The sequence below is a fragment of the Octodon degus genome, unplaced genomic scaffold (assembly GCF_000260255.1).
Source record: "Octodon degus isolate 3935 unplaced genomic scaffold, OctDeg1.0 scaffold00139, whole genome shotgun sequence".
Taxonomy (NCBI): domain Eukaryota; kingdom Metazoa; phylum Chordata; class Mammalia; order Rodentia; family Octodontidae; genus Octodon; species Octodon degus.
In genome coordinates, this window is record NW_004524715.1 from 6,524,535 (window position 1) to 6,535,996 (window position 11,462).

Consider the following 11,462-nt stretch of genomic DNA (forward strand, 5'->3'; position numbering starts at 1 on the left):
TTGGGGCCAGGGATATAGCTCAGTGGCACAAGTTCTAGCTTGGCAAGTGCAAGGTCCTGAGTTCAATCCCCAGTACCGAAAAAAAAAAAAAATTAGTTTTGCGAATTGTATGGTATAACCTTAAGAATAAAATTTCTTAAAGTTTAAGTCATATTTAATATAGAAATGATGATTATATCTTTAAAAATCGAGCTAGGACCCGGCCTTCCCTGAGCGGCAGCAGCTGGCGGGATGGCAGCGGCATGGACGCAGGCTCCGAGAAGCATGGATGCCCGGGTGGAGCGCGAGACGGCCTGCTGGCTGCGCTGGGACCAGAATCCTCTAACTTTGGAGACAGTGAAACAGTTAATTGCAGCAGGTATGAAAGAAGAATTACAGAAGTGTTTCGGGGCCCGAATGGAGTTTGGGACGGCTGGCCTTCCAGCGCCTATGGGCGCAGGGATTTCTCGTGTGAATGACCTCACCATCATCCAGACTACGCGGGGATTCTGCAGGTACCTGGAGGAGTTCAGCGACCTCAAGGAGAGGGGTGTTGCAGTCGGCTTTGACGCCTGAGTCCACCCCCCGAGTGGAGGTAGCAGCCGAAGGTTTGCCCGCCTTGCTGCAGCCACACTGGTCAGGCAGGGGGTTCCTGTGCATCTCTTTTCTGATATAACCCCAACTCCCTTTGTGCCCTACACTGTGCTGCGCTTGAAGCTTTGCACTGGCATCATGATCACCGCCTCTCATAACCCAAAGCAGGACAATGGCTATAAGGTCTACTGGGACAATGGCGCCCAGATCATCTCTCCACATGATGAAGGGATTTCTCAGGCTATTGAGGAAAATCTGGAGCCCTGGCCTAAAGCATGGGATGATTCTTTAATTGATGGCAGTCCCCTCCTTCACAACCCTACTGCTTCCATCACTAAAGACTACTTTGAAGACCTTAAAAAATACTGTTTTCACAGGAGCCTAAACAGGGAGACACAGGAGAAGTTCGTGCACACCTCTGTCCACGGGGTGGGACATGACTTCGTGCAGGCAGCGTTCAAGGCTTTTGACCTGGCTCCTTCTGAGGCAGTGCCCCAGCAGAAAGACCCAGATCCTGAGTTTCCCACCGTCAAATACCCGAATCCCGAAGAGGGTAAAGGAGTCTTGACTTTATCTTTTGCTTTGGCTGACAAAATCAAGGCCAAAATTGTTTTAGCAAATGACCCGGATGCTGATAGACTTGCTGTGGCAGAAAAGCAAGACAGTGGTGAATGGAGAGTGTTTTCAGGCAATGAGCTGGGGGCCCTCCTGGTCTGGTGGCTCTTTACTTCTTGGAAAGAAAAGAACCAAGATCGAAACACCCTGAAAGACACGTACATGCTGTCCAGCACTGTCTCCTCCAAAATCCTGTGGGCCATTGCCTTAAAGGAAGGATTTCATTTTGAGGAAACACTAACTGGATTTAAATGGATGGGAAACAGAGCCAAACAGCTCATAGACCAGGGGAAGACTGTCTTATTTGCAGTTGAAGAAGCTATTGGATACATGTGCTGTTCTTTTGTCCTGGACAAAGATGGAGTCAGTGCGGCTGTCATAAGTGCAGAGCTGGCTAGCTTTCTAGCAGTGAAGAATTTGTCTTTGTCTCAGCAGCTAAAGGCCATCTATGTGGAGTATGGCTACCATATTACCAAAACTTCGTATTTTATCTGCCATGATCAAGGCATCCTAATAAAGTTGTTTGGAAACCTGAGAAACTATGATGGAAAGAATAATTATCCAAAAACTTGCGGCAAATTTGAAATTTCTGCTATCCAGAATCTTACAACTGGCTATGATGATAGCCAACCTGATAAAAAAAAAAAAAAAAAAAAGCTGTGCTTCCCACCAGCAAAAGCAGCCAAATGATCACCTTTACCTTCACTAACAGGGGCGTGGCCACCATGTGGGCCAGCAGGACAGAGCCCAAAATCAAGTACTACACAGAGCTCTCCACCCTTCCGGGAAACAGTGACCCTGAGCAACTGAAGAAGGAACTAGATGAACTCGTCAGTGCTATTGAAGAAAACTTTTTCCAGCCACAGAAGTATAATCAGCCGAAGGCGGAATAAAATATTCCCATGTGGAACAGAGTCATGCTGACCACCCGCGAAAGTGAACTTTGCTTTTTAAGAAAATTTTTGAGGGCCAAATGATTTAAATTATCATTATTACAAGTATTTATATATTTTAAATATATCTACATCTTTCATTGCTTCATGTTTGATCCTTAAGGTGACTAAAAGGCAGCTAAACCTAGCAAACCAGCATGACAAAATGTTAAGCCTGACCTTTTTTTAAGTGAAGACTTTTTTTTAAGAAACTAACTTTCAAAAGCAGATTGTAATTAACATGCCTTCATTTGCATATATATGTCTACTGTAATTCTTTTTTCACATAATTGAAATAATCAAGACATCTATACAGTTACTGAATTCTGGGCTATCATATGTAGGTAGCCTTTTTTAAGTATATGTACATTAATGTTTCTGTCAGTTACTTATAAAGTAAAATACTCATAAAATAAAATAAACGGATGCTCTAAATGTATTCATGTTTGGGAGAAAATGCAATTCACAGAAACATGTAAAGTGGAATAAAAGATGCTTTAAAAAGAAAAAAAAATCAAGCTAAAAAATAAAATAGAAATTCAAACTGAGCTAAAATTAAATGGAAAGGGGCAGAATAAAGAATATAGGAATGAGGAGCCGGGGAGATGGTTGAGTGGAATAAGTGCTTCCCGGGCAAGCTCAAGGGTCTGAGTTCAATCCCTGGTTCCAAAAGAAAAAAAAAAAAGAATATAGGAATGATAATGAAAACGAAAGAGTAACTGCATTTCTTTTACCAAAAGAATCATCCCAAAAGCCATGGAATTGTCTATTCTATCTATAACTATAATAGAAATCAATATATGATTCATACCAACTATTATTTAAATAAAAATGCCTTACAGACTTAGAGGAAAGAGGTCATCTGTCTATATATCAAAAGTAGCAATGGGTCCAATTTCCTATAATCATCTTACTTGATGACTCACTCATTAACAAGATGTACGTTGATTAGTAAGTGTAAAGCCCTATGCTGGCCATAGAGAATACCACAGTAAATAAATGTGCCCTACTCTCCTGAAGATAAAATTTCAATAGAAGGAGTAAAATAATTGTGAATGACTAATTACATAATGATTTATTTAGAAGTGCTAGCCTGAGCCAGCCCAAAAAAAAAAAAAAAAAAAAAAATCCTTCTCAACTTTCAGGGCCAGCCAAATAGCTCAGAGGATTAAAGCTCCTGCAAGCAGGAACAGGAGCCAGGGGTTTGACCCCCAGGCCTGCCATGCCAGCCCCACCCCAAGGGCGCACTGAAATGGCAACTGAGACTGGACATGGTGGTGCACACCTGTAAACCCAGCTCTTGGGAGGCTGTAAACAGGCAGATCACTGAGTCTGATCTAGTAGTGAGACCCTGAACACCCTGTAGACCCTTCCCTAAAATAAAAATTTTAAAAAAGAGAAGTGCTAATAAGGTCAAAAGCACAGGAACACACAGTGCTCTAAGAGGAAAGGCAATCTGAGCAGGTGGAAGAACTACAGAAGAATTCTTTGTTCAGTGTTATCTGCTGAGTTCTGAAACATTCAATGATTCCTATGGGGAAAATAAAAGAAGTAGGAAAAAGGTTCATGTAGAGAGAGCCACAAATAGAAGGTCGCTGGAATAAATAGGAACACAGGTTACTCAAGGATGCATAAGCAAGGCAGAGTGCCTGGAGTGGCTAGAGCAAGAGAAGGGGGTTGAAGGTGAGCCTAGTGAGGCAGACAGCAACCAGACTCCACAGGACAAATTTCCCTGACTTTCAATGCTATTGACAATAATTTGAGGACAGCAATTCGGCTGTGTGAGGATGGGTACTGAACATAACAGGATGTTTAGCAGCATCCCTAGCCTCTACCCACTGCATCCAATAGCACCTCTTCCCCACCCTGGGCTCTAAAACTCAAATATGTCCACAGGCTTTGTCAAATGGTCCTCTGCAGACGAAGTCACTCCCAGTTAAGAACCAACAGCATAGGACTGTACAGGTGGTGATAATAAATTTGGCCTTCACCCTAAAATTTGTAAGAAAATTATTTGAAGACCAGTGGAATAAGAAAATAAAAACTGTTTACAAACTACCTGGGTAGGTGAAGAGGAGATTAAAAGTATGAAATTTGCAGCTACCAAAGAACTGGAAGCTCTGTAAACCTACAAAAAAAGAAGCAGGTCAGTGGGGCAACCTCTCTCAAGATACTCTGAATTAGATAGAGTGCCCTGATGCAAGTGGGCTACAGGCTATTGCTTTCTCATTGTCCCCTCATTTTTCCAAAATTAGACTTCAGGAGCCTTTGTGCGTGTGTGTGCACCGGTACAGCCTAGTAGTGCTGTTCTATACCGTGGTTGCTAAACAAAACATCTGTTGATGAATTGTTGGAATTCTAATATGCATACTAGGGGAGAGGTGGGAATAAATTTTAGACAGAGAACACTAAAATCCAGAGCACACAGCAAAGATTATATTTATGCTGCTCCGAGGGCATGACACAAAGCTAGAAAATCGAATATCAAAAGCAAAGCCAATAGCAAATACTGAAAATGAAGTACTTAGGCCAACAGCAGCAATCATTCTTTTTTAGAAGTCTCAAGGTTGTGTTAACTTGAGACTTATTGATGGGAACAGAAGTCAGTAAACTGTTTTCGCCTTTGCCAGTTTATTTATTTCTGCTTGTTAGGAAAAACATGGAACTTTCTCAATGAGGATTTCTCTTTTCTATTCTGCTGCATTACTAGTTGTGTCTATTTTAATGAGTAGTTGAAGATATTTATCATTTAATTTAATGGTAATAAATCAGGAAAATTTGAGTGAGCTCATAAGATATTTGCTACATAAAGCTTTATTTAGAAACATTAGAGAAGAGAGCATTTTTTCCTCTAATGACCAGGTGAATGTTTATTTTTCTCAGTGTCTTTACCTCCAACATTAGTCTTCTCCTTTCTTGCTCATCCCACATGTGGGTTCTGCTAGTGAACTCACTGTTCATTCTCCATCTGTGCTCTAAACCATTGCCCATCTGTGTGGGATGGGTTTCATTCAAACCAATACCCAAGAAGCAAGAGCCAATGTCTTTAAGCAGGCTGAAAGGAGAAACACTGCCAACAGAATTCCTCTGACCCATAAGCCAGGGTATCTTCAATAGCCAATGCTGTCATTAAATAGTTCTCTTTTCTGGCTCAAAGCTCTAGGCAAATTCCTGATTTTCTTTAAGAAAAGTATGTGATTCTTCATTCAATCATGTTATAAAGATATAGCACATATCGCACCTACTTCTGAGCAGTTACAGCACAATTCCTGAGCTTTGGCAGAGGTAAGAACTACGTATCTTCAATGCCCTTTACAAATACACATGCCTAGACCTCGCAACAGACTTAGGAGAATTTAGCAAAACCTCAATAGAACTTGCATGCAAATTTTTTGTGTCAAAATTTAGGATGTTTTATAGATTAGAGCAATAACTAGCAATGGTCATACAACTGATTATCAATTTGTCTAAGATATAGTAAATGTATCTGATGATAGCACAAATTATTTTACTAGACTAAAATCTCTGTGGAGAAGGTCTTCTGGTTGGTACATATTACTGATACAGAACAATGAGATGTGTTTCAGCATATCACTAAATGCATATAACATATATTGACTATTTTCATCTCCCGAACTCCTCCCCTGTCTCTCCTCCCCTTCCCTCACTGCCTTTCACTACCTCTAAAAGTCTCCTAGTTTCGTGTCATGTTGCATTTATATTTATTTATTTTGGTTTATTTACTTTTAGGTTGCTTATGTGAAAGAAAACCTACGATATTTAACTTTCTGAGATTAGCTCATTTTACATAACATTATAACCTCCAGTTCAATACCTGTCTTTTCCTGTAGAAGACATGACTTATTGTTCTTTATGACTCAATACTACTCTATTGTATCAACATACCACATTTTCTTTAGCCATTCATCCACTGACAGGCATCTATGGTATGCTGTTTCCACAGGTGACCTATTGAGAATTGTGCCGCTATAAACACGAGAGTGCATGTATCACTATAGAATGCTGTCTGGATAAAATGGTATTCTATTTTTAATTGGGTTTTATTGAGACATCTCTATACTGATTTTCACAGTAGTTGTATTAGTTTATATTCCCCCAGCAGGTAAGAGTGTTCCTTTTCCTTACAACCTTACCAACATTCATTGATTACTGTATTTGTGATGATAGCCATTCTATCAGGGTGAGATGAAAAAGCAGTGTAGCTTAGATTCGTATCCCCTAATAGCTAGAGATGTTGAGCATTTTTCCCCACACTTATTGGCCATTTTTGCTTCTGTTGAGAACTCTCTTTAGTTCATTTGCCCATTGCTTTAATGTATTATTGTTTGGCTGGTTGCTTGACTGATTTTGAGGCTAAGATATTTTGGTTCATCACATGTTCTGGATCTTAATGTATCAGAAGAGTAGCTAGCAAAGACTTTCTCCTGTTCTTTCACTCTACTGTTTCCTTTGCTGTATAGAGGCTTTTTAATTTCAGGGGCTGGGGAGATAGCTTGGCAGTCTAAGAGCCTGCTTGGCAAGAGCAGGGACCCAGGTTTGATCCCCCATAGTGCATGTCATAACACCATGCTGGCCACAGAAACCAGATGTGGTGGTACACGCCTGTAATTCCAGTGCTAGGGAGGGTGAGACAAGAAGACCACTGAGTCCAAGCTGCATAGTGAGACCCCATACCAAATAAATAAATAAATAAATAAATAGGTTTAAAAAAAAAGAATCCTTTGAATTTGAAATGGACCCATTTGTTGTTTCCTTTCTTACATTCATCTTGAAGCACTGGTACATGTACATAGTACAGATTGGCTCTTTTTTATTCCCATCCTTCTGTCTTCCCTCCTTCCTCCTCTAATTCCTTTCCTCCTTTCATTCTTATTGATATTATTAATCACAGTTCATGTTTATGGCATATACTGTCCACATTAATGGAGGCCGTCAGGATGCTGTACCTTCACTCCACTTATTTCTTCATCCTCTTCCTCTTTGCCCCGCATCCTGGTCTCCTGGACTCCTTATCTACAAGGGATCCATCCCTTGTCTCCTTCTATCCTTCCTTTATTTTTCCCTTAGGTTGTACTTTGCCTTACTCAAGTGAGAGATACCATACAATATTCAAGCTTTTGTGTCTGATTTATCACACTTATATCTGATCTTTCACAAATGGGTTAAATATAATATATACAGTAAATCCACATATATTATAAGATATACAGTAGTTAAAATATTACTTATATATTTTTCTACATGCATTCAATTTTCTACAAATGTCATAGCTTTGTCTCTCTTTATAGCCAACTAATATTCCATTATATATAGATGTCATTATTTCCTCTATCCAATTATCTATTGATTTGTGTACAGGCTGCCTCCAGGACTCATTATTATTATTATAAATTGGGCTGCTATGTACATTTGGTATGCATGTATGACTGAAATATGATGTCTTAAGCTTTTTAGGGAAGACACCTAGAATGAGGATGGTTGGGTCATACGTGATTTCTTTGTGTGCGTGTGTGTGTGTGTGTGTGTGTGTGTGTGTGTGATTTCTAATTTTAGATTTTTCTTTGAAAAATCTCCATGTTGACTTCCATAGTGCTTGTACTGGCTTACTTTCCCACCAGCAATGTAGGAAGGTTCCTTTTTCACTGTAGGCATACCAGTATTTGTTATTTTTTTATGTTCTGGAGTGAGATGAAATCTTAACATTATTTTAATTTGCATCTCTGCAACTGCCAACGCTGTTGAACATTTTTTCATATATTTGATTGTCATTTGTATTCCTTCCTCTGCAAAGTGTTCATTTCACTTGTCCTTTTCTTAATGAGTCTTTAATTTTAGGTGGTCTGTTGGGTTGTTGTTGTTGTTGTTGTTGTTGTTGTTGTTTTGGGTTCTTTATATATTCTAGATATTAGCCCTCTATATGGGGAGTAGCTGACATTTTTCCCCATTCTGTAGATTGTCTCATTAATCTAGTAATTGATTCTTTTACTGTACACAAAGCTTTTACTTTGCTATAGTTCCATTTGTGAATTTTGCTATTGTTTCTTGTGAAATTGTAGTTCTGATTACAAATGCCTTTCTTACACTTATGACTTCAAGTTTTTAAACTATCTTCCAGTAAATTTTAAGTTTCTGTGTTAATGGTTAGATCTTTGATCTCTTTAGATTTTAATTTAGTACACAGTGAGAAATACAAGTCCAGTTTCAACCCTTTGCAAACAGATATCCAGTTTTCCCAGCACCACCTGTTCAATAGGCCATTTTCCATCCAACATATGCTTTTGTCCCCCTTGTCAAAGATAAAACAGCTGAATGTGTCTGGGGATATTTCTGTATTCTCTACTCTGTTCCATTAATCTATGTTTCTGTTTTTGTTCCAGTACCATGTTGTTTTTAATCACTATTACTTTGTAGCATAGCTTGAAGTGTGGTGTGTGAGGCTGTTTTTGCTCTTTCTGTCCAAGACTGTTTTTGCTATTCTGGGTCTCTTCTTATTGGGCTATTGGTATCTTAGGTAAGAAGTCTTTTCCTATGCCTATGGTTTCAAATGAGAAGCAACACGTCTTAATCATCTTTATATCTCAGATTAAGTTACATGGCAAGTACTCAATAATGTTAGGTAAATGAATGCCTAAATATCTATATAAATTAATATCTACCTTAGTAAGTTTTCTTATTTCATTTGTATATAAGAAAAGCTTTTATAAATCATGATTTCATGAACATGTGTAATCTAAACTTTCAAAATGTCAAATACACAGAAAGAGTAAAACAGTAGTTACCATATGCAAAGGACTAGAAGGTGGGAGGAAAATGGGGAAAGCAGGTCAAAAGACATAAAATAATAGACCTATAGTATGAACAAGCCCTGAGACATAGTGTATAATATATGAAATATATTTATAAATGCCTTTCATTCAGAGGTTTTTTTTCTCTAGGATAAATATTTATCACTTCACTACAAAAAATGGTAATTTTCAGGATGATGGATTTGTTGATGATGCTTATTTGTTTGACTAGAGCAATCATCTATATGTATACAAACTAATACATACACTTTTGATATATATAATAATATTTTAGGGCCAAGGATATAGCTCAGTGGCATAGTGCCTGCCTGCCAAGCTTAAGATCATGAGTTTGATTCCTGATGGTGCCAAATAATAATAAGAAGAATCAAAATAAGAATAAGAATATTTTCAAAGAAAAATTTCTCACTATACAAAAAATAAGAGAAAAGGGGGATAGGGTTATAGCTCAGTGGCTCAAGCACTTGCCTGGCAAGCACAAGATCCAGAGGTCAATCCCCAGTACCACTAAGTAAATAAATAAACAAAAAAAAAATAGGAGAAAAAATTAAACTCCAAGATCTTTACTTCACTCAACCACTTCAAATGTCACAGCATACTAGGTTCCCAGAAAGTAACTAAAGTTCCTCTCACCCAGCATCTCTACCACTAAGTCCTGGTTTTTAAAATAAACCGTACTACACATCAGAGCCATAACAATTTCTGGTTACTCCCAAAGCCTTCACCTTGCCTCCCTCCAATGTCCCATTTGCTGATCACTGGCTGCTCAGCAGCTGCTTATTTTTTGTAACATTTGCCTCTGAAGTTATCTATGAATTTTCAAAAACAGAGGAATAGTTTCTGCCCTTGTCATAAGTCACACACACACACACACACACACACACACACACACCACTACTAGAGCCCACATCTGATTTGACATGACGATAGCTCAAACGCAGAACAAATGCCTAAAAAGAAATGCAGAACTAGAACCACAAAGTGCAGGTTCAAGAACATCCTTTCATTTGTAATGATATACAAATTTTATGCACATCGGATTTGATGTGTTAAACACTTTGCATTTTTTATGAGTTTAATACTTTATTTACTCTGAATCTGTCCAAAAATGACAAATGTTTTCCTACTTGTAGCGTACTCCATGAAGATTGCTGAGTAAGGACCCTAAAATAAGTTCTCCATTCCTAATAAATCACCATAATTTATGTTGCTCACGTCCCACTAAGAAGATAATGAGGCCGATGTGCATAATATTTCCTCAAGCAAGCAAACAAACAGAAAGCACCTTTCACTAGGATCTTACTCTGGACAAGGACCGGAGTTGCAAAATAAAATTGTGATGATTGAGAGAGGGTCATTAAGCAAGGCTGGAAGACATCAGTTGCCAAATGGAGCTTAAAATAGGACTCTTAAAGGTAACTGAGATGAAATTCATGTTACATTGTCTCGATATCAGGGCTGCCTTCACCATAACTCTGCCTGGGAATGCTGTGAGGAACTCAAAGAAATTAGAGGAGAGGTGTCCTTCCTATTTGGTGCTTAGACAGTTAACCCATATACCCCACCTCTGTCACAGAAGCACATGTATACAATGACCTGCAAGTAGATCATCCTTCAGTGCTTCACCTGCAGCATGCACAATATTCATCTGGGGAATACAGAACAGATACCTGAGATCCACCCTAGAGATTTTTGTATAGGAGGCTGAGGCAGGGCCCAAAAAATTCCATTGCCTATCATTCTGTTTAGTGAAATTCCATATTGCTTCTAATGTGTTTTTTAAATTATTTTTATCTTTAAAAAATAAAAATAAAAAATAATTTCATTGGCCAAAACCTCCTAGTAACATGATACCACTGAACTACAGACTACATTTTAAGTGATATTCCTCCAGATGACTTTTTATTATTTATTTTTCACTTCAGGACAACTTCTGTATGCCCAAATTAATTGGATCAATTTAGTATAGGATGGAAACGCGCTATAGATTTGCTCTGTATTAGACCATTCTAGATCCTATATAAAAAAAATCTTTAATTCTTAGACTGATAAATTCACTCAAAAGTGAAATATCCAAGATCAGGCTATTTGTCTCTAAAGCTATGTTCTTTCAACTCCACTGTTACTAGAGTCACAAGTGGATGAGATCACGTCAAGTGAAAGAGAAAAATCAAGGTTAAAGTAGGAACATTCAAGAATGTTACTAATGAGTTGAACTGTGTCTCCTCTAATATATTTCTGTTGTGGTCATAATCAGCAGTATCTCAAAATCTGACCTCATGTAAAATAGTTTACAAAGGTGACAAAAGAAAAAGAGTCTATGAAAATGAGGCCAAATGCAATATGAATGGTTCTTTATGAAATTTGGGCACATTTCGGGGACTCAGGTCAACAATTTCTGACATTGCCAGTCAAGCAGAAGACCCGATACTATTAAGGGCTACTGGACTCTTTTAGAATATTTTGCTGAGTTTACACACCTATAATATTCAAATAACGGAACTTAACAAAAAAA

General features: G+C 38.4%; 1 protein-coding gene and 1 pseudogene across 3 annotated transcripts in view; one reads left to right on the forward strand and one right to left on the reverse strand.

Annotated features, from left to right (window-relative positions):
* The window catches only part of Fam19a2 (family with sequence similarity 19 member A2, C-C motif chemokine like), a 564,584-nt gene that overhangs the window by 357,717 nt on the left and 195,405 nt on the right, over positions 1 to 11,462 (reverse strand). The window lies entirely within an intron of this gene.
* On the forward strand, positions 232 to 2,552 carry LOC101567021 (annotated as a pseudogene).